General features: G+C 33.1%; 1 long non-coding RNA gene across 2 annotated transcripts in view; it reads right to left on the bottom strand.

Annotated features, from left to right (window-relative positions):
• The window catches only part of LOC129061054 (uncharacterized), a 50,564-nt gene extending 43,049 nt beyond the window's left edge, over positions 1-7,515 (bottom strand). The window contains exon 1 of one of the 2 annotated variants that reach the window (XR_008528024.2): positions 7,359-7,515. This is a non-coding gene — a long non-coding RNA (uncharacterized LOC129061054). The remainder of the gene's footprint in view (positions 1-7,358) is intronic. The other variant, XR_008528023.2, reaches the window with a different exon arrangement.
• Positions 7,516-22,501: the final 14,986 nt, after the last annotated feature.

Here is a 22,501-nt window from a genome sequence, read left to right as displayed (position 1 = left end):
CAGTAGTAGCACAGATCCTAAATGTGCACTTCCGTGAATTTTGACAAATGTGTATATCTGTGTAGCTACAACTTCCATCAATGTATAGAACATCCTTGAGTTGTCCAAGAAAGTTTCCTGTGTTGCTTTACAGTAAGTCCCCCACTCCTACCAGAGACAACAGTTGTTCTATCAAAATAATTTGTTTTGCTTATTTTTAAAATCCATATAAATAAAACTATAAAGACTTGTAGTTTTATGTGTCTGATTTTCATAAGATTTTTGTATTGTATATTGTTTTCCATCTTTTAAATTTAGTCTAGATTTGTTTTTATATTTAACATGAGTCTTTTTAAGACAGTATATAATTTGAAGCTGCTCTTTATCCAGTCTGACACAATCTGTTTTAGCCTGACTGTTTCACTCATTCACATTTAATATAACTATTAATGTGATTGAATGTAAATCTACTAACCTGCTATTTGTTTTTAAATTTGTTCTATTTCTTGTTTGTTCTCTTATTCTTTTCTTAACTTTTACTTTTTAGTAGCTTATTACATCTATTTTTTGTATTTTTAGCTATACTTCTTAGTTACATTGTTTTCTTAATGACTTTAAATATGCTAACAACATATGGCAGAATTAATATTTTATTAAGTCACATGTAATATATGAAACTTACAAGAGAATAGGTCTATTTACTCCATCTTTTGTCAATTGTTATCATATATTTCACTTCTACATTTGTTATAACCCTTATAATGCATTAATATTTATGCTATTAACAGTTAATTCAATTTTAAGAAATATACATATTTAAGAGAAAATAACAGCTTTTTATATTTACTCACATATCTTTAATTTTTGATGCTACTCTTTTCTTCATGTGATTTTTCTCTTTTTTTATTTTTATTTTTTAATTTTAAGTCATGCGCAGGCTTGTTACATAGGTAAACTGTTGTCATAGGGGTTAATTGTACAGATTATTTCATCACCCAAATATTAAGCCTAGTACCAAAATATTAAGCCTAGTACCCATTAGTTATTTTTCCTGATCCCCTCCTTCCTTCCACTCACCACCTGTGTGGGCCCCAGTGTGTACTGTTCCCTTCTATGTGTCCATGTGTTTTCATTATTTAGTTTTCACTTATAAGTGATAAAATGCAGTCTTTGGTTTTCTGTTTCTCCATAAGTTTGCTAAGGATAATGGCCTCCAGCTCCATCATTTTCACTGCAAAGGATATTATCTCATTCCTTTTTATGGCTGCATAGTATTCCATAGTGTATATGTCCCATATTTTCTTTATTCAATCTATTTTAATGGGCATTTAGGTGGATTCCATGTCTTTGCTATTGTGAGTAGTGCTTCGATGAACATACTTGTGCATGTGTCTTTATAATGGAACAATTTATATCCTTTGGTTATATATACAGTAATGAGATGGCTGGGATTAGTAGGTATTTCTGTCTTTAGGTCTTTGAGGGTGATTCTCAGTTTCCATCTACTACCATTCTCTTCCATCTTGAAGAACTTTTCCTAGTATAGTATTTTTCATATTACATGACTGCTTGCAATACATTCACTCAGTTTTTTTATTGGCTACATATTTAAAGGCTGATTTTTTTTCTTTCAGTATTTTAAACAATATTCTGTTGTCTCTGGTCTCTTCTGAGAAGTCAGCCTTCATTCGAATCATCTTTTCCCCAGCATACAATGGGTGTTTTCTTTCTGGCTGTATTTAATATATTCTCTTCTTTTTGTTGCCAGCTGTTTGAGTATGATGTGCTTAGGTGTATTTTTTTCTGTGTTTATCCTGTTAGTACACTTTGTGCTTCTTGGAAATAGGGGTTGGTATTGTCGATTTTTTCTTTAAGAAATAGGCCTATATTACTTCCTATTGCTTCTCCCCTTTCCCTCTGGAGCTCCAATTATGCTAGCATATTGTTTCAGGGGCCATTCAGATTCTGTTGAGTTTGTTACATTCTATGCTTTACGTGGACCTGTTTTCATGTTCACTGAGTCTTTATTCTCAAGTTTAAAAACTTACATTACAGTGATTACAAAATAAAAATTCTTGAAAGCCTTTAGATTTATATAAATAAATAAATATATACATATATATACACTATACATATATTTATTGAGGTTCTTGTCTTCATTAATTCTACAATCTCCTGCCTCTGTTTCTCAATTAATCATTCAAGTATGGCCCCAGAATAAGATTAAATAAAGTGAGAAGAATTCAAATTACAAACATCTATATCTATAATGCAAAGCCCTAATAACAAGCAAGTTTATATTATTATGATGCCTGAGAATTTGGATTTCTCCATAGATTTCAGAGAGCTGTAAGATTCTGACTATCATCAAGGAAAATTACCTATGAGAACATTGACAACATAGGAACTCGATAAATAACTTGCTAACTCACTAACATTTGATTGATAGTTTTCACTTTTATGTCAATGATTGTTTCCGTTCATCATGATCATTCTATCAACACTTTGCAATTATTACCAAGGTAAACTGTGATTCCCAAGGCCTTTGCTTTTGTCACTCTCCTTCTTTATTGATCCTGATGGTCCCCAGTGATGTGAATTTCCATTAATCTGATATTTGTATACTGCTCTTTTCAAGAAAAAAATATTTTTAAATCTAAGAGGCACAGCAAAATGCACTGGCAATAAAGTATTACCAGGGTCCAATCTCATTTTGACAAACATTCTCTAGACGAAAAATTTCAAGTTTTTGGCATTGAGATGGCAAGACGTTTAGTTCTATATGAAACAAAGGCATTAATGTAATTATACAGAAGTGTCAGGGAATCAAAATGAAAGTGTAAACAAGAAGTACAACTAAAAGGCAAGGTGCCTATGGTAAAAGTAGCTAAATTTTCACTGCATAAAGTACTTTCTCTACAATTCAGCAGAATATATCTATTCAATGATCCGGAAGCTTTTCAAAATTGATTTCATCATCTATAGAGAAGAAGATGGGATCTGGCAGCAATAGCTTCCATGCAGCCAGAGTTCCATCTTCCATTCTAAAAACTCTTATTAGGAGGTGTCACAACATAGGCACCATTTTGTATGCACGATTATGCATGCATTTTTTCAGGAATTTATTTTTGTGGCTTTTATTAGATTCTGAATACAAGTCTCCTAATCTGAAGAAAATATTAATTATGATGGTACAATTTAGAAGTGTGTGCAAAGGCCTAACATTTGTAATTAACTTCCTACAAAAGAATACTAAGAGAAAATCCTTTAAAATCTTAGTTTATTTATTAGAAAATATCATTCCAATTTAAACTGTGATCCTAATATCTAAACATTCAATTAGACTTTATTAAAATTAAAAATGTTTGTCTGGCAAATAAAACAATAGTGAAATATAACCTACAAAATGGGAACAAATATCTGTCAATCATTTATCTGAGAGAGGATTAGCATGCAGAATATGTCAAGAACACTTCCAACTCAACAATGGAAAGACAAATAACCCAATTAAAAACAGGCAAAGAATTTGAATTTATATTTTAACAAAGGTATACAAATTATCAATAAATACATGAAAGGATGCCCAACTCATTAGTCATCATGAAATGCAAATCAAAACCACAATGAAATACCATTTCCCACATACTAAGAAGGATAAAATAAAGAAGATAATAACAAGTGTTTACAAAGCAGAGAAATTGGAGCCTACATACATTGTTGGTAGAAATAGAAAATGGTGCTACTGCTTTGGAAAAGCGTTTTTTAGTCCATCAAAATGTTAAATATAGCGTTACATATGACTCAGCAATTTCAATCCAAGTGCCCAAGAGAAATGAAAGCATATGTCTATGGAAAACTTGTGCATGAATTTTCATAGCAGCATTGTTCATTTTAGCCAAAAAGTAGATAACCCGTGCTTTCTCAACTGGTGAATGAATAAACAATGTATAGTATATTAATACAATGACATATTATTTAGCAATAAATAGAAAGAAGTACAGCTGCACGCTATAACACAGGTAAAGTTTTAAGGCATTAAGCTAAGTAAAAAAGACACCAAAAAAAACATGTATTATATGATTCCCTTTATAAGTGAAATACCTAATTTTTTTAATTGCAAATCTACAGAAAATAGATCAGTTATTGTCACGGGAGGAAAGGTAAAGAAGAGTTGGAATGGAGAATGACTCCTAATGCCCATAGGATTTTCTTTTAGGGTGATGAAAACGTTCTAATATTAGATTATGGGGATGGTTGCACAACTCTGTGACTATACTAAAAGCCACTGAACTACACACTTAAAATTGATTAATTTTATAGTGTGTTAAAGGTACCTTACTAAAATTATAAGGAAAATTTAAAAGACAAGCCTTCATGAATTGTTAGAGTTTAAATATTTGACAGTACTAAAACTGACATTTCGTTTGTTGTGTTTGTTTTGAGACAGAGTCTCACTCTGTCACCCAGGCTGGAGTGCAGTGGCACCATTTCTGCTCACTGCAGCCTCTGCCTCCTGGGTTCAAGTGATTCTCCTGCCTTAGCCTCCCAAGTAGCTGGGATTACAGATGCACCACACCTGACTAGTTTTTGTATTTTTAGTAGAGACAGGGTTTCACCATGTTGGCCAGGCTGGTCTTGAACTCCTGGCCTCAAGAGATCCATCCACCTTGACCTCCCAAAGCAGTGGGATTACAGGTGTGAGCCACCGTGCCTGGCCTATTTGTTTGCTTTAATGTTGCTAAGATGTTTTATTATATAAATATAATTTTTAATCCAAATTAAGCACAAACTTTACCCAGGCTTCTACCAAACTTGCATCTGCTTTTATGTTTTATATTTTTTCCTGTTCCTGTCCATAAGCAAAGTTTAATGTAATTGTAATTATCAGTTAGAACATCTCTTGCCTTTTGTCTCCATTCTTTTTTAAAGGATAATGACATTTAAGTTTTGTGACTAATTCAAAGTATTTTTCAAATACAAATCATTAGTACTATTTGTGTATGAGTAAATCCATTAACCATCCCTCTCAATTGTTTTCTTGTCAAAAGCAGGTAGACAAAGCTATGCAATGCAAAATGCTGAGATGACATAAAAACAAAAATAAGATGTAGAAACTATTATTTTAAAAGATGAGCTTAGCGGGAGGGTAAGTTGTGACTAAAAAGATTGTTAAAAGCAGCTTCTGTCTTTTCCTGACTTTTTTTTTTTTTTTTTTTTTTTTTTTGGCAAGGATGAGTCAAGAAAGGTTGGGCTCAGATGGTCTGTGTCATATCATATTCTTCTTATACCTGAAATCACAACATTATTCACAGGCAATAACACTGGTTTACTCTGAGAAAACTTCAATGCTAATATGTTTCAGTATCATTTTAAGTATTAAGTCATAACCACAAATGTGTTTTGATTCTAAAATAAGTGAAAAACTCATGGATGCCATTAATGTGGTTTTCTTCTTTTGAATTGAGTCACGAAATTTTCTAATTTTTTTTTGCTAAGCAAATATAATTTTTTAAAGAATTAGTAAAATTTCTAGTTAGCAATTTTTTCTGCACACCTTTAACAAAATAGGAACTAAGTAACTATATATCAAATGAGTTTATCTAACCTGGATTACAAAAGCTGTTTAAAATGAAGAATTAAAACAATGCAAGAAGGTTGAATTTTTCTAAATTGAGTTTTATTATATTGAATTTTAGCAAATTCTAAAATATAAAATATAAGTTGTTATGAATAAAAGACCATATTTTATCTATACAACTGAAAAACTAAAAATAAAATTAAAGCATTTTTATTTGGAAGTGAGATTTATAATTACAAATTACTGAGTTTAAGTCATATTTTTTCCCACAGTATATAAAAACAATGGAACACTATCTGAGATCACTATTTGATATCCTTTTCTGTATGTGGAATAACGTGGGTTACAATCTAGACATTCATTATACTCCATGTTTGTAAGCACTCGTTAATGCCAAAATAATCATCTTAAAGCCAAGTACAAAGTTGCAAGCAAAAATCTGCTAGAAAAACCCATTAAAGTTACTTTACATCCAATGTTCCAAAATATTATAATGCTAACAAAGCCTCATACAATGTCCACTGATGAACGTCTTTTCTCAGTATGCATAGCCCTACATAATAGACTGTGCACCTCAAGATAAACTTATGTTTTCCATAAATCAGCTTAGGGGTGATTTCCAACTTTGCAGTTAGATGCTGTGTTTTATAATCTAAAAGAGTTATCTTTTCCTCTTTTAAAAACGATTTTAAGTTACAGCATTGGTATATTATAAAAATATAATTCAATGGAACTTGTGAACCTAGTATAAAAATTGCCTATGGAAAAATTAAAATTGTTATGTTTATCTCTAAACAACATGATGCTCCTCCAGCTATTAAAGAGGGAAAGTGTTCTTCTTAAAAAGATAAATGTTTCTGTGTTCACCGTCAAATCTGTAAGCTTTTAAACTATTAAAGACAAATTTAAAATATGTAAAGACAAATTGTTTGTGAATCGATAAAAAAAAATGTGTTGGGTAAATTAGTTACAGGCCTCTCAAGGGAATTAGTGCTTTTCAGCATGTAAAGCAGGTGGAGGAAATTTGGCTATACTTATTTAAGCATCGGTATTAATTTACAAAATTTTAATGATAATTTGTTACTACTTTTCTATTAGTATTAAATTGATAAGTGTATGTTTTGAGTTTCAGTTTATGCAAATAATTATTTCCTTGCTTTAAAATTTTGCCATTTCATAAATGCTAGGCAAAAAAAAAAGGAAATATATGTAAAGTAAAATGATGTGATATTATTTACAAAGTACTAGATAGTTGTTTCTATGCAAAAATTCTTTGCAAAGATGTTTAACCTGTGCACATATGCATCTTTATATGCAAAATCCTTATTTCTATAAGACTTGAGGAGATGCCTGTCCCTTTGAATTATGACTAATATGTGTCATTGAAATAATAAGGTAGAGTTTGGCATATATTTCACATATTATAAATAACTATAAGGTGTATGTGATTAGGATTATAAGAATCATATATAATTTTACAACAGATACTTTTCATAATAGAAATCACCAATTTTGCACATGCTTTCAATTTAAAGTGGATTTTTACATCATCTTAATTGACAGTAAAGGATTATAAACAGGTCTAAAATATAATGAAAATCATTATTAATGATCTATACTCTAATGTTATTTTTTTCTCCAATATTGTATACAGGTTGAGCATCTCTAATCCAAACATTCGAAATCTGAAATGGTTCAAAATTTGAAAATGTTCAAGTGCAGGCATGACACCACAAGTGGAAAATCCCACACCTAATCTCATGTGGCAGGGTCCTGGTGGAAACACAGGTGCACAACTCACAGCTATTCAGAATGTCTCCCCATTGCTAGAAGATCCACTTTTTGGTCCTTTAATTGCTTCTATGTGTCTTCTCACCTAAAAATTAAAATCCAGTGTATGGTAACGTTTTCATCAAAACACAGTGCCGTAGGTAGAGACTGAAAACCTGCCATTGTTTGTTGCTGCGGTTTAACAGCTGATCCAGGTATTCTGGTCATGTTATTGTGTTGCCTGGTTACCCTAAACACATTATTTCGTCACTGTTTTAATGGTGTGTCCTATTTTTCACTGTTAAGTACTTTTGCGTGCATAAGCACAAGAAAATGATTTCTTATGGGTAGTATGTAAATTTAGAGTCAAGAATGATGGTGATTTTGAATAAACACACATTGTCCACATGGGGCCCTGAGATAGTGACACCGTTGCTTTCTGGTGGTTTAAAGCATACAAACTTTGTTTCATGCACCAAATTATTTTAAAATATCGTATAATTTTACCTTCAGGCTATGTGTATGACGTGTATGTAAAACTAATAAATTTTGTGTGCAGACTTGGGTCCCACCTCCAAGATATTTCATTGTGTAGGTGCAAATATTCCAGAATCTGAAGAAAAAAATCAATAATTTGAAACACTTCTGAGCCCAAGCATTTCAGATAAATGATACTTAACCTGTACTCTCATCCTCAACATTTTGGGGTCTTTTGATTTTTCACGTTATCCCACTTACTCTTTCACATGGAAATCATATTAGTTTCCTCATCATTTTAATCTTCATATATTTGAGTTGCTGTGGACAATTTTATAACCCCCCTGGAGTTCCTGGGCTTCCTTGACCTTCACATGTGTGATATTGATGGGGAAAATGGCAGGTAAATTTAAGTCATATTGTCAAAACCCTGCCTTGCTTTCCTGAGAGCAATTGTGACACACTGTAGAAAATGTTGTTAGAATTCTGACAGTCAATTCTACTGCTTTGAACTTACTTTGTCCAAATATAATAATATAGGATAAATTGTTAAATATAGTAATAATAAGAGTTCAGCGATCCATTAACATGGTTAGCCAATTTTCAGAAAAACTCTCATATCAATTTACATTTTGTGTTCTTATAATATACAGACAATGTAATATATACACCATTTGATATAGGCACAGATGATCCATGGTTTATCCATTCTCTACCGCAAAATGAATAATTTTGTCTTTTTTTTTTTCTCATTTCAGAAGCACTTCTGAAGAACTGGGCTTCATGAAGAATTCTAATTTGAAAACCAGTTGGAAGTGTTTTGATTTCTTCTGAACTTGTATATTTATCCCCATAAATATATCACTGAAACTGAAAAAATATGGTATCAAGATTTACTTTTCTTTGTTTTCCTTCTCTCAACTCATTTCCTCCAATATAGTTTGTTTACCTACCTATAACATAAAGGCTAAGACACCACGTGAGCTGGCTCCTAAAAGCATCTGGTGATGCCATCTGCTCCTAGCATCTACCTTTCCTTCTCTTTGAAAGAAGTTTCATGGAGGAGAGCATGCAGGCAACCAGTATAAATGCATACATCTCTCATATAATAATTTCATTGTTTCTCATTGTCTTTTGTAGGCCAATTCATTTTTCTCTAACTAAAAAGTCAACCTTACTTACCTATATGCTATACTAGGTTTCTGGAGTTTTGTCCAGTCATTTGAAGAGATCATCTGAAACATGTGAAAGAAAAGTTTAAAATGGGCCAGGCATGGTGGCTCACACCTGTAATCCCAGCACTTTGGGAGGCCAAGGTGGGCAGATCATTTGAGGTCAAGAGTTCAAGACCAGAGTGGCCAACATGGTGAAATCCAGTCTCTACTAAAAATACAAAAATTAGCTGGGCATGGTGGCACATGCCTGTACTCAGGAGGCTGAGGCAAGAGAATTGCCTGAACCCAGGAGACGGAGCTTGCAGTGAGCCAAGATTGCACCACTGCACTCCAGCCTGGGTGACAGAGTGAGGCTCCATCTCCAAATACATAAATAAATAAAGTTTAAAATGTTTTAAACTACTTTTTTAAAATTGTAAGCATGTGCTTTAAATAATTCAAGAAACTTTTAAAGCTTAGATTGAAATAATTTTTATTAAAATTAAAAATATCTTCTTATAATAAGAAAAAAATTTTAATTTTAAAGTGTAAAGCACAACTTTGAAAACAAGCATTACTTCTAAAATTTGGAAGACTCCAAATTACAGACAGGAAGAGAAGAACAACAACCAGTTATGGACACACCAACTTCTCTAAAATATAAGCTTTGATTATCTTATCTAGAATTTTGCAGTGAGAAATATAAAGATAAATTGTTCTTTGTTGAACTTCAGTATAAATGTAAGTTTTATGTTTCATATTTTAATTTTGGCATTAGTTTAGAATTGAGGTTTAGAATGGTATATAACAGTACTTATGCAGTTCAATTGTCTAAAAGTCTTAATCTAATACTAGAGGGTAAGAAGAGGGGCTGACGGTAAACAAGCCTTCTGAACGCTCCTTTTATACTTATTTAAATAGTATTCATCAAACACTTACTATATGTAAGGTACTAGTGACACAGCAATGTATAAAGCAGCTGTCTTTCTTGAAACTTTTTACAAGCACCAAAATAGTTTCAAGAACCTGAAACGCTGTCATTCTTATAATATCTTTCCTCACCCATGTCCAGCTTCAGTGAATCTAGGATTTCTCCAACACAAATGTTGCTGTGAAAGAATTAAGTGGACCTGCATGGCCTAGTTAAATTCCACCAGTTTTATTCACTATTCTTCTAAGCACACATAACTCAGAATATTTCTGACTAAATCATTGTTATAAGCTGTGGATTCAACACTCAACTTAAAAACTCAACTCTTCGCCATATAGATTCAATAATCATTCTTTCTCCACCCACTGCGAGATATTTCAGCAAGCCTCTAAAACACTATATGCTCTTGCCTGGATAAGGACACTTGAAAAAGAAATTTTTGTATGATTCCATTACAAAATGAATTTTAAAATAATTTGTTTACTCTTTAGCCACTAATAAGACTAATAATGTCAATCAACATTAATAAAATAATAAATATATAAATTAATTATAGTATGTTCTCTATATAATCAGTGGTAACTTCCACCTAATAATTAATATTATTCAAAAAATATATTATTTGAGCCAATGAAATATAACAACACTTCAACTGAAGTTTCTACAACATAGCAAAAAAAATTCAGAAGCTATCCAAAGAAATCAATACTTATAAGCAAAGTATTTCTTAAAGATACAAATGATACTTACAAGAAACTATTATCAAGTTCTTTCTGTTCTACTCTTATTGGACTCTATGGAAGTTAAATAAAAGCCAATTGCTTTTTTATAATTTTAGAGCATTTATTCTAAAAGCTATATAAGCTATATGCTCAGAGAATTATTTGATGCTGCATGCAGTAACACCAAAAGGAGTTTTAGGAAAAGGTGGTACTTTTCTATGTTTTATATTTATATATTATGTACGGCATATTTATGCTATAGTCAAATGTTAACAATAGCAACCACAGAACCACAGAGGATGAAGAAAAATAAAATCAAAATCAATATGCAAATAAGAAATCAACAACCGCAGGCCATTCTACAAACTATGAAGGATTAAATGGCATGGATTTGTTTCTTAAGAATCCATAATCTAACAGATTTACAGTATAAATATAACCTGTGTTTATATTAATAAAACACTTGACATGATGATAAAGTCACATAATTGTCAGATGCCAAATCATCACATAACAGAAAGAGAAACTTGAAAACATAATTTAAAAGACAAACCAAGTAAGTCATTTTATACTCTAAATTCTAAATACTCAAAGGTAAAAAAGGATTAAGAATAAAACAGGGATAGTGTCCCAAGGCAGAAACCATGTAACATGTTGTCATATATTCAGATGATAACTCAGCATCTGGCACGGAGCAAGAACACAATAAATCCATGTACAAAGAAATGATGCAATAAATAAACAATTGAATGAAGCAGCTGGATGCTTCAGTCAGTTAAGTGTTTGATTTTCACAAGACCTAAATTTTACTTTCAACATCTACTTATCTCTCAAAGTATTACAATTTGGTGAAAAAGAAGTGGAAGAGTGTTTTAGAAAGAAAAATTGTTCACATGAGAGAAACAGAATTTCAGAGCTGAAAGTGTCTAGCTTTTCTCCTTAGGACACACTGCGTAAGAGCAATGATGCCTAACAAACACGGACCTTTGTGTACTCTACAAACAACGTCTAATAAATATAGCAGACAATAAAAATAGACAAATTAAAACACGCATACCTACACACAGAGGCAATTTTCCAAGAACACTTTTCAAGGTTACAGAGAAAAATGTTTTACTTAAAACTCACCATCAAGAACTCAATGAACAATTATAGCCTTCTGTACGAGCATACAATAGCCAAACAATGGTTGATTCAACAGTAAAGTAAATTGTCTGCTACAGACAGTCCCCATTAAAGAGGAAAATGAAGAAAGAGAATATAAGAACTGGAGAGCAATATCTTGCAATGTGTTGGGACAAGTAGGCTGCAACAGAGAAGAACTGAGTTAAAAAAGGGATTTAGAGAATTACTAAGAAAGTGTACACAACTAGAATACGTGAGTTAAGAAAAAAATTTTAAGCTGATTTTTTTTTTTTTTTTTTTTAATTTAAGACGGAGTCTTGCTCTGTCATCCAGGCTGGAGTGCAACGGCGTGATCTCAGCTCACTGCAATCTCCACCTCCCAGGTTCAAGCGATTCTCCTGCCTCAGCCTCCCGAGTAGCTGGGACTACAGGATCATGCCACTGGGCCCGGCTAATTTTTGCATATTTTTTTAGTAGAGATGGGGTCTCACCATGTTGGACGGGCTGGTCTCGAACTCCTGGCCTCAGGTGGTCTGCCTGCTTTGGCCTTCCAACGTTCTGGGATTACAGGCATGAGCCACCACTGCTGGCAAAAAGCTGATTTTTATTTCATGAGCCTGAGGAACAAAAAGAATAACCGTCCAAATACTAAATAATATTTTAACAACCTGGACACTTTAATTTAATTTAAGGATACCAAATTTAAGACAAAATAGTTTCTGACAGATCTCCTTTAAAAGCTGTAGAATGATTCCAAAAATCACTGTGTGGTTTCAGTGCTTACTGGTATCAAAATATGCCTAGTGAAATAACTGACATTAAGAAAATGCCTTTCAAATTTCCAGTATTTCAAGAAAAGGCAATAGCCTCACTCCTGGCAGGATCCCAAGTTAGAAACCTATGTCACCCACTACTTTTCCATTTATTCTCAGTCTCATATTAGTCACCAGGTCCTATAAACTCTCTTTCCAAACAGTCTTTTGAATCTGGACATTCTTGCTGTTCCTATAATGCCCTCAGTTTCAGCCCTCATCTTTTTTTTTTTTTTTTTCTTAAATTGTGCTTTCTCTGCAATTTCATCAGAAATCCCAGCCTCCAAAATAGAACTGGAATCTGACTACTCTTCTACATTAACATCCACTTGGTCTGGTCTAGACACCATGCTCTCTGACCTAAAACAAGAGCTTTCTCTTCATGCTTCCAGAATCTTTCTTCTTAATAAAAATAAATAAATCTGGTTTATCACCCAGTTAGCTTTAAGTCCTTTGATAGTTTCCTTCTGCTTTTCCGATAAAATTCCTTAAAATGAGCAACGAAATTCATCTAGAATTGCTCTTCCTGCTCCTTAGTGAGCTTCACTTGAGCATTCTTTTTTCTCCACCTACAACACAATCCCTTTCTTGCCATGGTATCTGCATTTAGCTGATACTGCAAACTTCAGTGTCTTTCTTTCTTTTAAAATTAATAAATTTTTATCTTCCTTTCTTTCTTTTTCTTTTTTCTTTCCTTTTTCTTTTCTTTTCTTTTTTTTTTTTTTGACACAGTGTCTTGCTATGTTGCCTATGATGATCTCGAACTCCTTGGCTCAAGCGATTGTCCTGCCTCAGCCTCTCAAGCAGCTGGAACTACAGGCACGGGCCATGACACCAAGCCCTATCTCAGTTTTGACAGACCTGGTCCTTCTCATCTTTTATGTTGATCAAGGGCCATGTCCCTTAAAGAAAGCTGTTCTGCTTACCCAATCGAAATGGTGAAGTTCTTTCCTCCTTCCCAGCTTGAAGGACTCTAGCATATCTCCCTTATTATTATACTTTTGACTTTTAAAATATTTTACTATTATTATTTTCAAAGTAGTAAATGCCCCATAATTTCACACTTCAAATGACTTACGGTGAAAAGCACCTGCATTACTCAGCATTAGCCACTTTCCATTCTTTTCTGTTTGCTTTGGTGTTTAACTTCATGCTTCTAAATAGTTTGCTAATACAGGTGTTACTTATTATTTTTTTCTTTAGAGGTTATCATTTAATTTCTTAAAATTGAAAATAAGGAGTTAGCTCTCTTACTTCCTACATTCTTCTAACTCCTATTTTCACATATTTGGTGGAAATCAATCTGTTTCTGTTATTATAATTATGTATATAACATGCAGAGATCAGCCACGTAGTATTCAATGATTATACACATTTTTAAGTTTTTTTTTCACTGATGCAATAATTGTATATATTTATGGGATACAATGTGATGTTTTGATACATTGTGTAATGGTCAAATCAGAGTAATTAGCAGATATATCACCTCAAATATTTATCATTTCTTTGTAGCAATAAGATTCAGAATCCTCTCTCCTAGCTATTTTTAATTGTACATTATTGTTAACTATAGTCACCCTACTGTGCAATAGAATTAAATTTCTCCTATTTAAATGTAACTTTGTACCTGTTGATTATATTCAACTTTTTATAATAATCTGGTTTGCCTTGGAGTTGATTCCTTTGTTTTTTCATTTGCTTAATATCCTAAGAATCTATGACCAATTTATCCACAAACTTCACCAGAAGTGTACACTTCTTATTGATTTGTACAGATGGATTTATCTGTTTTGTTTTTTTGTGGAGATCTCACCCTTGTGTTCTACTTTCCTCTAGCTCCCATTAGAACTCTGCCTGTGGGTCTGCGGGATGGCTGTCACTTTTTAAATTTCCTTCACCATTATTCTGGGAATACCCTTGCTCCCTCCAATGTTGGATTTCCTGGTTCCCAAGCCTCAACTGATCCTCAGCTTTTATTTTTATTTTTATTTATTTATTTTTTTTTCATTTTTTAAAGATGGAGTCTCGCTCTGTCTCCCAGGCTGGAGTGCAGTGGCTCTATCTCGGCTCACTGCAACCTCCGCCTACAGGGTTCAAGCGATTCTCCTACCTCAGCCTCTCAAGTAGCTGGGATTACAGGCACGCGCAGCCACACCCAGATAATTTTTGTATTTTTAGCAGAGACGGGTTTTCGCCATGTTGACCAAGCTGGTCTCAAACTCCTGACTTCAGGTGATCCGCCTGCCTCTGCCTCCCAAAGTGCTGAGATTATAGGTGCGAACCATCGCGCCTGGCAAGCTTTTAGTTAGGGCATGCTTTGTTAGGGCGTGCGTTCCAGGAGTTATCTAAGAAATAAGGCAACGTTGAGAAGTGGTGTTAATACCTTGCCATTCCAAAAATGTCTTTGTTCACATTGAATGGCAGTTTGTCTAAATGGAATTCCAAGTCAGAGATAATTTTCCTTCAGAATTTAGGAGACAGTCTTCCATTTTCTTCTAGCTTATTATAATGTTATTAAAAATGTTAATGCTAGCAGATTCTTGGCTCAATTGATATATGGTTGTGTATTTGTTTTTTTCTCTAGACACATTCTGGCTCTTGTTTGGCCCCCATTATTTTGAAATTCTAAAAGAAAAATATGTGCGTTGACATGAGTTGTTTTCCTCCCACTGCTCTGGACATTTTATGGGCTTCTTCCATCTATAGATTTATGTCTATCTCTTCTGGAAAAATGTTTGTGAAATTATATCTGATAATTTTCCTCCTCTGCATATTGTCTGCTGTTTCTGACATTCCTTCAAGATTCTTTCTTATCTTTCCTATAATATTTTTCCTCTCTTTGCCATTTTGTCCTATTTTCTGGAAAATCATTGCATTTTAACTTCCAAACATTCTATTGACTATGAGAAATATGTTTTTCTCCCAAGTCTCTGATGACACGAGTTTTGGTTGTTGTTATTGTTTTGTTTTTCATCTTACCTTGTTTTCTCTTTGCTCTAATTTCCTCTGTTTCTTTGTTAACAATTTATGCCTTTGATTTTATAAAATTTATTTAAGCCTTACTTAGCTGTATTTAAAAGAAAGGAACCAAATAGTTGGAAAAAAGTTCTATTTTGTGTAGGGGGGGCCAGCTTCTTTGGAGGTCCTCTCTATAGAACACCTATAGAGTAGGTGTTTATGGGTTTCTTCTTTTACTTTGATCTCATGAGTTTCCCAAAGAAGAATGATTACTCTCACATGTGGTCTGACTGCTACTGTTCTCAAAGCTGAATGGGAGAATAGAGACCAGTAGGATGGGAAAAAGAGTCTAATCATTCGTGTGTAGACTTTCATTTAACTTTCTGGTTTTCATGCTTTAGTTGTATGTGGCATCCAGGGATCTAGAGTTGTCTTTTCCAGATAACTGTGTCTTCAACTTTTCATCTTCTACCATGATAGGAATGAGTAATCACTTGGTTAAATTGGATAGGGGGAAGGCTTTACTTGTCTAATTTGTTCCTTATTCAGATATTCAACAAAGCCTTTTATTTAAACATCCCCATCTTGAGAAATGCTCAATGCTTCCAAATTCCTGAGTCACACTGAGGTGGTGCAGGGTAATTCATCTTGCTTCTTGGTGATCTTCTGTGATCCCACTGTAGGCCGAGATTTCAATGCTCTGGTCAGCTAAGACAGTTAGTACCCACTCATCTGCTTAGAGTTAGCAGCTGCCTATATTTTTGCTGTTGTCTTCTCTCCTTTGTTAAATTTTATTTTGCTTTTTGGTATATGTGGAATTATTCACTTCCCCTCAATTTTTTTCATGGTACTTTCACTTTAGTATAGTTAAGAGAAGCAGTGGCAAATATGTGTTTAATATTTCTGTATTTAACCCAAAGTTCTAAGTGTACTTTATACATTTAATATAATAATAGTCCATGTATATTTTCTCATGATGTTAAATACTCTGATCCCATCAGCATATTGAATTCACCCTCTTTTTTGGTACCTGTCCTCCTACAAAGATTATTTGCTTTCCTAAAACTGTCTTCCCACTACCATGCAAGGCTGGGAATAATAGAGACTTTATTTTTTTTTTTTTACTAGTGCTTCATGAGTGAATAGAATAGTACTTAGTACCTAGCAGGCACTTCCATGAATATTTGCTCAACAAAGTTCAACTGATAGATCTTCCCTTGACACAAGGCCACTGTGCTTAACACAACTCTGGTTCTCCATTGACTAGGGTTAAGTTTATGCGCTTTAACCTTGCCTGCAAAGGTACAATCATCTATTAATATATCATCCTCTTCCCACTCACTCTGGACTCCTCAGTTTCAACACATTGCAATTCAGGTCATTCTATTAGCACATATCTCTGCGTTTTGCAATGCCCTTGCCCCTGTTCCATATAAGACAACCTACTCCTGGTTGTTTAATATATAGATCACATGTAACCATCTTCTTCAAGAGCTTTCTGGCTTTTCAGTTTCAGTTAATCCTTCCTCCACCATTCAAGCCTCTTAGAGGTTTACTACTCAAATATGTGCTCTGGAACAGTAGTATTGGCAACTGCATTATTTTAAATGCAGAATCCAGGCCTCCAGTACAGATTTTCTGTCTCAAAATTTTCATTTCAGCAAGATTCTCAAGTGATTTATATGCCCACCAGACACTCAGAAGTATGTCTTAGAGAACCTTTTTAGATTACATGAATGTTTGCTCTCTACTTCCCACCTCTAAATGAAACTGTAATGTACTTGAGAGGAAGTTGTTATTTATTCACGTTACTAAATATTATCTTAGTTTTCTGGTATACGGTTTTTCAATGAATGCTTCTGGAAGAAAGGAAGGAAGGAAGGGAGGGAGGGAGGAAGGAAGAGAGGGAGAGAGGGAGGGAGGGAGAGAGGAAGGAAGGAAGGAAGGAAGGAATGAAGAAGGAATGTTGGTTCATTTTCAGCTTAGGATGTTGTCTTGAGCCTAAAATTGTCTATAGACTGTGAAGACACTGGAGTTATGCAACTGCAAAGCAAGGAGTGCCAAAGACTGTGGCAACTCGCCAGAAGCTAGGAAGAGACAAGAAAGCTTTCCTCTACAGGTTTCAGAGGGAGCATATCCTTTGTTGACATTTCAGACTTCTATCCTCCATAACCATAAGATAAAATCTTTCTGTTATGTTAAGCCATCATTTTGTGGTATAGTTGACCCTTGAGCAATGCAGGGATTAGGGGTCTTGACCCTCCCCTCCCACATAGCTGAAAATCTCTCTATAACTTTTGACTCCCCCAAAACTTAACTACTCATAGCCTACTGTTGACTAGAAGCCTTACTGATGACATAAACAGTCAATGAATACATATTTTGTATGTTACATGTATTATATACTATATTCTTACAATAAATTAAGCTAGAGAAAAGGCAATGTTATTAAGAGAATCATGAGGAAGAGAAAATATATTTACTATTTATTCAGTGGAAGTGGGTCATTAAAAAGGTCTTCACCCTTGTCATCTTCACGTTGAGTAGGCTGAGGAGGAGGAAGAGGGGGTGTTGGTCTTGCTGTCTCAGGGATGGAAGAGGTGGAAGAAAATCCACATTCAAGTGGACCCCCCACAGTTCAAACCTGTACTGTTCAATGGTCAACTGTACTTTGTTATAAAAGCCTTAGAATACTAATAACAATTCTAAGGCCAAATTCCCATCTAAGTTTCATGGCTCTGTACATTAATGAACAATCTCCTTGTTTTGACTACTTTTCCATAGGACTGTTCCAAATTCAGGACATTGGCACATATTGCTGGAACTGCTAAATGATTTATTACTTGATATGCCAAACAAAACTTTGGTATTTTAGTGCATTTTTAATGTGAGCTGTAGAGAGATGTATTTTTAATTAAGTAATATTACATATCATTTTACATTTTATTTTAAAATAACATTCTTCCATGCAATTGAATGATAATATTTCATTCAAACTAAAGTTTTGTATGTCCAGATTTTAGCAACTTGAAAAATCAAAATTGAAACAGCCAACCAAAAAACAAATGGAGGCACAAAACCGTCTTCTGTGGCCTGCTGTTAAGTCTAGAAATATCTTATTCTGTCAGTGTGATTTCATAGCAGGATGAAAAATGTCAAAAGTGAGGATGACAAATCAGTCTAGTGAGGAAAAATGACTCTTGGACAAGAGATGTCATTTGTCATGATTGCCATTTGACTGCACTTTCCCCTCTCTTCTCTTTCATATAAATGCAATTTTGCCATTAGTTTTAAATTATCTTTACTGCACAATGGCTTGATCGTGAAAATTATATTTCCATTCAAAGAGTTGTGTAAAATAATAAAAGTTGTGAAATATAAACATTATATTGTGTGTTTTGATACATTTTTAAAATATCATTCAAGCTTAATTTATCAAATATTATGATTTTTATACCAAGTGGCCATTTTTCCTAGATGTAGGTAACACCATGGCTTTTAAAATTTTTTTCAAAACTGACACAGCTGAGCACAGCTCCCTGAGCCACTGCATAATACGGGTGGTAATTAAGCCACAGCTTCAAGGTTGCATGGGCACAAGACAATTCAGCCTAATGAAGTATCGATCGGCTGCAGTAGAGGTAAAACAAGTTGACATTCATTTAGAGGTAGCAATGTGAATATGCCACAATGCCACCAAAGAAATAAAGGGAACAAACAATGAGGCTGAATTTTAATCTTGCAAACACAATTAAGAATCTTATTTATAGCATGCTGCTATCACTTAAACTGAAGCTAATTGCATACTTACTACCCTGACATAAGATACCTAAATCAGCAGAAATTATGTATCCTTAGCATAAGTGCAGAAAAGAAAAAGAAAAAAATGCAAGAAGTTTAGTGTTTCAATTAGAGACAATTCTAGTGCCTTCAAAAACTGTCCTGATGAAAATGTTTGAAATCAAATTTCCCATGTAGTTGTTTTGCACAATTAAGCTTATCTTAGGGTGCTATGAAGAGCTACTCAGAAGAGAATTCAACCTAGATTTAGTTAACATTTATTGAAAGTAAGTTGGTTTCTCCTCAATATCTATCATTTCATATGCCAAATAATTAACCCAATATTCAATTCAATATAATGTACTATACATTTCTTGAAATGACCTTATTTTTTCAGAAACAAATTTAGTGGCTACTGCATTAACAATCACATTGAGAATGACCCAGATTTCCCAACATTAAGTTTCTCTTTTAAATAAGCACTAAACTCGAAGTTAACAAGTGCCGGTCCCATTGCATGTTTTTAAGTTGTCACTAGTATTAAAGAATACTAGTTTAATACTAGTTGTCACTAGTATTAAAGAATACTAGTTTAATACTAGTTGTCACTAGTATTAAAGAATACTAGTTTAACACTAGTTGTCACTAGTATTAAAGAATACTAGTTTAACACTAGTTGTCACTAGTATTAAAGAATACTAGTTTAATACTAGTTGTCACTAGTATTAAAGAATTATGAAGATTAATTGTATTTATTCATTTATTTATTGAGACAGGTCTCTCTCTGTCACCCAGGCTGGAGTGCAATGATGTGATCTTGGCTCACTGCAACTTCCACCTCCCGAGTTCAAGCTATTCTCCTGCCTCAGCCTCCTGAGTAGCTGGGATTACAGGCGCCCGCCACCATGCATGGCTAATTTGTTGTTTTTTTTTTTTTTTTTTTTTTTTGTATTTTTAGTAGAGATAGAGTTTCACCATACTGATCAGGCTGGTCTCAAACTCCTAACCTCATGATCCACCCTCATCGGCCTCCTCAGATTTTTCTAATATAATCTAAACACTATTTTAAGGCTATTAAGTAAGATATTTGGTCATTTTATAACAATTTAGAAGTGATTTGTAATTTAATGTATGAATTTTTAAAATCTGATTAACCATTAGGAAGTATTGTATTAACACTAATATTTAAGGATGAAATGTCCTTAGAAATAACAAATAATCTACTTAACAATCTATTGGCATATAACAGAGGCATTTTTAATTATATTTGATTTGATAACCAACTATGGAAGAATCACAGATTATTATTTTATTATTTTCTTTAAAAATTATGTTTATTTTAATTTTAAATAAATCAGAAGCTGAAACACAGTGTTCAGTACTCTCAATGACACTAATCACAGAACTGTTTTCAAATCCAGTATCTGAAAAGTTCATTTTTGACAAATGAAGTCTTTGACTTACAATGCTTGTGGAGGCTGTTTACTTTAGGCAACAGGCCAGTTTTACATCTTTCAGGAAGACATGAAAACAAGTTTATCACAAATTCTACCGTGAGAAGTCATTCAATCAAAGCTTTTATGTAAGAATTAAAATTCAAAATGTATTTACGCTAATAAATTGATTCAAATTTACTGGCATTTTACAGCTTTCAGAAGCCATATTTTCTCATGAAAATACCCCCAAATGAAAAAGAGAGTGCTGATGTGTCCAATTACATTAAGACCACCGGCAGATGGACATTTCCTTGACAATACTGATAACCAGATGTTAGGATTCACAGAAATTGCCCTACTTGTTGGGAAAAGAGCATTTTGTTTGCTCATTATTTCTTTAAATTTGATAATAATTGAATTGCAGGGTTCCAATTATGGGACTTACATATTGCAGTTCATAATATCTCATTCGAATTTTGTTTTTCTCTTGAGTTGTCTCTACATCAACAAACTTATTTATTATATATATTAATATAGCTTTTATTAATATTTGAACATTTATGTAAAAACAATGCTGTGTTTCAATCACTCTACGGTCCAGCATATACAGAGAAGAGAAAACTTACTTTCATAGTTAAACTATTTTTTGTTAACTTCCATCACAATATTCTTGATTATTAATAACAGGATAAGAAATGAATATTTTAATAATTTATTATGCATTTTTATAACTATGAAAAGAACACAACAGATGATGCAAAGAGCATATTCGTAAATCTGTTTTAAATTTTAAATGTTTTTCTTTATTTTTCCCACCATGGCACATAAAGTATTTTTTGTTTATTAGATAACTCAATAAATATGTGTTAATTTGAATTTTTATTTAGAGCATCTAAGAGCCACTATGCCAATATAATTATAAAGTCAATGCTATATAGATTAAAAATAAATAAGTTTTTAAAAGTAAAGTTATACTTCGTTTGAGGTAGTACAATGTTGCATGAAAGTAGTCATTTATCTTATCTTATTTCTCCTGGAAAATTTCTTTTTATCATTCAGACCCCTAACTATATCAAATAATATAATACATTATTTTTGAGATTAATCTTCTTAAATACATAAAAAAATAGGAATATGGTTTTATTGCTAGTTGGTCAATAGAAGGCAAAGAAACTAATGCTATTTTGTGTGTGTATGTGTGAGTGTGTGAGTTTGTATATTATCATACAGGAATAGAAATTGTGGTATACTGACAGATGAAAGTAGATGAAAATGTCCAGGTATACAACTTTGCAATGGCTAACAAGGCCTATTCTTAGGTACATTAGTTAATTTCACTTTTTTCCTTTGTCTTCCAGCTCTCCAAACCTTACATTAAGAACATGTGGCATAGTGATGCTGAGGTTTAGAGTAAATATTAGCAATAATTACTTATAAACATACAAAACTTATGCTATAATGCTGGAATAATACTGATGTGGGACATTGGAGTTTTATAAAATCATTTTATATTAAAAATACAGTACACATTAATAAATGAAAATATGATAGAAGGTAACAAAATATATTTAGCTACATAGGACTTTTGTAACAATCAAGAGAGTACAATTGCATTATACATTTTTGGTGTAAGTGATGCTGTTTACAAATATAGACCATTAGAATTCTTTTTCAGTTGTTCATAGATAAACACCTTCATTTCAATAATTTTATTGCCTGGGTGACAGAGCAAGACCCTGCCTCAAAAATAAATTCATTAATTAATTTAATTAAATAAAT

Source organism: Pongo abelii, chromosome 7 (genome assembly GCF_028885655.2).
Source record: "Pongo abelii isolate AG06213 chromosome 7, NHGRI_mPonAbe1-v2.0_pri, whole genome shotgun sequence".
Taxonomy (NCBI): Eukaryota; Metazoa; Chordata; class Mammalia; order Primates; family Hominidae; genus Pongo; species Pongo abelii.
Note: the sequence above shows the minus strand (reverse complement) of the source record. Positions and strands in the feature narration are given on the sequence as shown.